At 40.4% G+C, this 6,000-nt stretch overlaps 1 pseudogene across 1 annotated transcript in view; it reads left to right on the top strand.

Annotated features, from left to right (window-relative positions):
- Positions 1-4,059, top strand: part of LOC307190369 (small ribosomal subunit protein uS17-like) — a 792,466-nt pseudogene extending 788,407 nt beyond the window's left edge. Inside the window, exons 9-10 of the transcript XR_013831759.1 lie at positions 3,030-3,543; positions 4,034-4,059. The product of XR_013831759.1 is annotated as a small ribosomal subunit protein uS17-like (transcript). The remainder of the gene's footprint in view (positions 1-3,029; positions 3,544-4,033) is intronic.
- The last annotated feature ends 1,941 nt before the right edge of the window (positions 4,060-6,000 follow it).

Consider the following 6,000-nt stretch of genomic DNA (forward strand, 5'->3'; position numbering starts at 1 on the left):
ATGGTGTAGAGAAGGAAAGTGCCTTATCCGAGACATGGCTATGGTCAAACAAGGATTCAGAGTCAATCTTTTCTTTCCTATATTAGAAAATGTTGCAAATTCCTGTGGGCAAGAAGTAAAGTGAGCAGATTGTGTTGAACTGATAGCTGCATTGAATTAACTGGGCCAGTCTGACAAGGTGGACAGATACTGATGGATTCAGGGACATGGTTGACTGTGGTCAGTTGTTATAAAAGTGTTGACCCTTGTGCTTAGCATGTCACATAAAACTGGCCAGAGAATGGATGAGATATGGTGGCCATAAAAGTCATCACATGGGCCAAGGGAAAAATAAAGCCAAGGGACGTCCATGTGAAATATGTTGGAAGCAGCTGGGAAATTAAAAGACTTAAAAAATAAATAGATGAATAGATAACATATGTTCACATATAAATTTATTTAAAACAAATATACATGAATCGATGTTATGTTATATAAAGTATATATAACAAAATAATTTTTATACTTAAACATTTCAAAAAAGGATTTTGTAAAAAGATTCATATAATATTTTTTAAATAGTATCATTCCTACAATCTTTTCCATCCCCCCATTCCTCCATCAGTAAATATAACAGTTAACAATCATTATTTTTTTTTAATATTTATTTATTTAATTTATTTATTTTCCTTATTTTTTTTGGCTGTGTCAGGTCTTAGTTGCAGCACACAGGATCTTCCTTGAGGCACACGGGGTCTTTCATTACGGTGCGCAGTCTCTTTGTTGCGGTGCTCAGGCTTCTCTTTAGTTGGGGCATGCGGGTTTTCTCTTCTCTAGTTGTGGAGTGCAGGCTCCAGAGCACGTGAGCTCAATAGTTGCGGTGCGTGGGCTTAGTTGCCCCGTGGCACATGGGATCTTAGTTCCCTGACTAGGGATTGAACCCATGCCCCCTGCATTGGAAGGTGGATTCTTTACCACTGGACCACCAGGGAAGTCCCCAATTGTTATGTTTTTACACACATATTCTAAACCCACTCAAATACATACAAACAGAGTGTTATTGTTGTTTTGTTTAACAAAAATGTTATCCTAGTATACATAAATTTTCATAAACTGTTTTATTCACTCAAATCAATCTTCTCCCATGAGAATATGTACAAATTACACTTTTTTAAAAAGCTATATCTTATTAAATAGTATGAATGTATTGTAATTAATTTAATCAGGCTACTTTATTTCATTAGTGTGTGTTTTTCTCGCTGCGTATAATGTACAACTATCACCTAAATATTTGTTAACTGTACACTCTGTGTTTCCCTCTTCTTATTGTTTTCCCATGAAAGTCTCCTTCACACACATTTCTTAGTTGTGCCTTGTATCTTCTTGTCCTGAGATGGAGGATTAAATGTTCAAAAAGGAAAGTAGTCACCATGGTAAATGTATGTTTGACCTGAGAGCAAGTTTGCTTGTTTGTTTTAAGCTATCGCTTATATATTTACTGGTTTGATTTTACATTGATAAAGCCCATTTCAAAAAATTGAACAATAAAATGTTAAACTTGGGAAACTCTGAAATTTTATAGTCTGACTTCCCACTTCATGCAAATCCTTCTTTGTAGACCTTTATACCTTCTCATAAGCTTCTTTCTCTGCCTGAAAATGAACTTTGGTTCCTTCAACTAAAATCTCTCTACCATTTAAGCTCAACTTATGACATCAACTCCAAGAAGCTTTCTCTGATTGCCCCAAGGCATTAAGATGTCCCTCTGGTGCTCGAAGAGCAACCCGTGTTTGCAAGGATCAGTATATTTTTCACTTGCTATTGTAATTGTGGATGTGATTTTCTATTTCCTCTGCTAGATTATAACCTCTCTCATTGGAAGGAGATCTGTCCTCTTTCACATCTGTGTTTCCAGTGCATAACGTGATATATAGAGAAGTACTAACAACTCTTTTTCAGTAGAATAACTGATTAAATGAATACATATGCTACCTTCTTTTTAGACTTCTCCTTGCCTATGTGTGTGTGTGTGATATTTTAATAGACAATAGACATATGTGGTGCATCAGTTTGAGAAGTGGAATGCTTGTTGAAAGGATGGGACTTAACTTCAGATAATCTTACCGCTAACTTTAGATAATCTTACCGCTAACTTAACTTTAGATAATCTTACCGCTACCGTGTTGTGAAAGAAGAAAGAGAGAGGTGGTTATTTTTGCAGAGATGGCTTGTTCGCTTCAGTGTATTGGCGGAGCTCTCTTAACCTAGATTTCATTCTGTTTGCTCTCTTCATGTGAAACCATGCAGCTCATACCTACACATCTTTCTCTAATAAAAGAGTTGTCTTAAGGAAACAAATCAGCAGCTGTCAAGGGGGTGCCAGAATGAGTCATTTGCAGTCAAGATAGCCGATTCCCCATGCTGATGGATTCACCAACTTTTCAGGGCCTCTGAGAGTTCACCTGCTTGTCACAGAGCATAGCATTTAGGTTCAGCTTTGAAATGAGGAATGTCCCTTCACTGTGATTCAAGCTGATTGCCCCTTTGTCACCAGGTTTTAGCTTCTAGGATAAGGTTGTACCTTTCACTCAAACAAGTACTGTTAGAGCTCAAGGTTAAAAGATTCACCTTGATGTTTTCTCCAGATAAGCTGTGATGGTAAAGACATTCTCAGGTAAGCAGCTGAGGTTCCATTTATGTGGAAAAGTGAACCCATTCTCCCAAATTCCAGGTAGTTCAACATAATCCAGTATGATAATTATTTCTTGGTTATGAAATAGCCAAGAACCTGAGAAAGCATCTAATCCTACTTCAGAGGAAACTGAAGCCCAAAGGGCTAAGAGTTTCTGTGGTCTCTCAGCCAGAACTGGCTGACACAATGCTCAAATCCAAGTATGATATCCTTGTCACTTTACTAGAAACACACCCTTTCTTCTTATTCTCCCTTATAGGCTGGTACTGGAGGTTTATATGACTACCTGGTGGGCAGTAAGGATATTGAATGGTTAGGGAAGTTTGTTAAAAAAAAAGGGCACCCTGGCTTTTTTCAGGCAGCTGGGAAGATGGCAGACATTCAGACTGAGTGTGCCTACCAAAAGCAACTGACCATCTTTCAAAATAAGAAGAGGGTCCTGCTTGGAGAAACTGGCAAGGAGAAGCTCCCATTATACTACAAGAACATTGGTCTGGGCTTCAAGACACCAAAGGAGGCCATGGAGGGCACCTACATTGACAAGAAATGCCCTTTTACTGGTAATGTCTCCATCCGAGGGCGGATCCGGTCTGGCGTGGTGACCAAGATGAAGATGCAGAAGACCGTTGTCATCCACCGAGACTACCTCCACTACATCCGAAAGTACAACTGCTTCTAGAAGCACCACAAAAACATGTCTGTGCACCTTTCCCCCTGCTTCAGGGATGTCGGAATCAGTGACAGTGTCACAGTGGGCGAGTGCCGGCCCCTGAGCAAGATGGTGCACTTCAACATGCTCAAGGTCAACGAGGATGACGGCACCAAGAAGCATTCCAGCAGTTCTAAGACTGGACCACTGCCCACTGCCCCAAGCAAAATAATTTATTTTCCCAGTCAAAAAACAAAGAAACAAAAAAACTGCACCCTGGGTCTTTCTTTCCCTCTTTCCTGTTTTTAGAAGTGATATAGTGTAGTGTAGTGATATAATGTAGCATTTAAGTGTAAAAACCCTGAAGCCAGACCACACAGTTTAGAACGCAGGATTCATCACTTACTAGCGAAAGAAAGGAGTGTGTTAATCTGTCTGTGCCCCAGTGTTCTCAGCACTAAAATGGGATAGCCATATGTTTGTTGAGAAGTTTAAAAGAGTTAATTAAAGCCAAGTACTTAGAACAATGACTAGCACAGAGTAAGCTCTCAGTAAATATTACCTGTGTTTATTCATAGGTGTATATGGGAATGGGATGAAAACTACTGTCTTCCCCTCTCTATCTTTGTGTTTAGAATTAAAGTGAGCTCTTTGTTTTGCTGTATATTTCTCAAGGTTTCAACTTTATTTCCTTTGCTTGGGTATAATCTTAGGCCCTCGGCTTTTATCTGAATCATGAGGGAATAAACATAGAGTGGTATCTATCTAAGAGCATGGGTTTGGGTGTCAGTCAGACTGCCGTTTTGGAATGACTGGAGTTAGTCCATTTGTTTGCCGGAACTGCTATCTAAGGCCTTATAGAATATTTTACGTATCAAAAACGTAATGTCATAGAGGCTCAAGAGACCCACTTTATGGCAAAGGCAGTGTGAAAGTTTATATATGTCTATAGAATCCACTTGTCCTCTCATATACCACACCACCCAGAAGCTGTTGGCCTAATACAGCAATATACTGCGTTGTTAAAGGCACAGCTAAGGCACCAACTTGGAGACAATATGCTGTGAAGATGGGGTGTCATCCTTTAAGACAGCGGTCCCCAACCTTTTTGGTACCAGGGACCTGTTTTGTGGAAGATAATTTTTTCACAGATGGAGAGGGAGAGGAGAACAGTTCAGGCAGTAATGCGAGCAAAGGGGACAGAAGGGGAGCAGCAGATGAAGCTTCGATGGCTTGCCCACTGCTTACTTCCTGCTGCGTGACTGGTACTGTGGCCCAGGGGTTGGGGACCCCTGCTCTAGGACATTACATGTACCTTATATCAACATCCATCATATGATGCTGCCTCCAATAGATAGAAAATATTGGTCTGAGAAATAATAGATATGGGCAAGAAGACTGCACTTTTCATTATTTCCAATGTTCTACTTGGGGAATTTGTGGTCACTCAAATCCCCTTAATTCTGTGCTCTTCTAGATTAGAAGTTATGGTCTCCAGAAAGAGAAATGCTTCCCCCAGGCAATCAGCAAGAGATCCATTTAACTTTGAGCTAAGACCGCATTGTGGGCTCCTCCTGCCAAGGGACCAACAGGGAGGAATAAAATTCACAATCTTGGTAGGCGTAATTGACCTGGATCATGAAGAGGAGGTAGGGCTGCTGTCACACAATGGGAGCAGGAAGAAATATGTTAGACATCCAAATTATCCACTTGGATATCTCTTAGTTCTCCCTTGTACAATTTTGATGATACATGGATAAGTTTAGTGGTCAGTGCTTTCGACTGACATGGAAAGCAGAAATACAGACTTCTCAGGGATGAGGGTCTTGTTCATTCCACATGGTGAACCACCAAGACCCACAGTGATGTTAGCTGACAGTGAAGGGAATCTAGAATGGATAGTATTGGATGAAGATAATGATAATCAGTTGTAGGTTCAAGACCTAGTTATAGCAGCAGGGGCTGCAGTTCATCCTACTAATCTCCCACTTCTGAGTTTCTTCCAGCAGAAGAGGCCCACCCAAAGCCTTGAAGTGATATAATGTAAGTGAATTCAAATGTCTTCAGGCATCGGCTTTGATAGACTCTGTATTGTGCTGCATGGATCTCTCTTTTAGGACTGATATAGTTACCCAACTACTGATCAGGCTGTGGGCTGACAACTTTCAGTTATCAGGTTAGGAAGGTTGACTAACCCCGTTTTGCGGGGTATCCTATTTCCGATTACTGATGGTCTCAGTGGTATAAAGCTGGACCCCTCACCTTAACTTGTGACGACCCTGAAGGACTACCCTAGGTTCAGAGATCCCTGTAGGGTTGTCTGAGGCCTTAATTGATACTGCATTGCAGCCTGACTTCTCCCTGCATTCAATCCTACTTTCTTTTTCTTTTCCCTCCAGATATTAATACTAAGAATAGTCCCTATTAAACTTTCTGCATGCTATTCTTTATCTCAGGGTTCCTGGGGACTTCTACTGATGATGCTACCTGAATATACACCCAAATAAGTAGGAAACAAGATAGGCACAAAACATTCATTTCAGCAGTGATTGTAAGAAAAAAATGCCATTAGCAAGGCTGGTCTGCTCATTGAATAACCTATGGTACCCTTAAAAGGCAGTACCACAAAACAATCAAAAAGAATAAAGAAGATCTCTATGAAGTATATGGAGACAGTCCA

The sequence above is a fragment of the Stenella coeruleoalba genome (genome assembly GCF_951394435.1).
Source record: "Stenella coeruleoalba genome assembly, chromosome: 8".
NCBI lineage: Eukaryota > Metazoa > Chordata > Mammalia > Artiodactyla > Delphinidae > Stenella > Stenella coeruleoalba.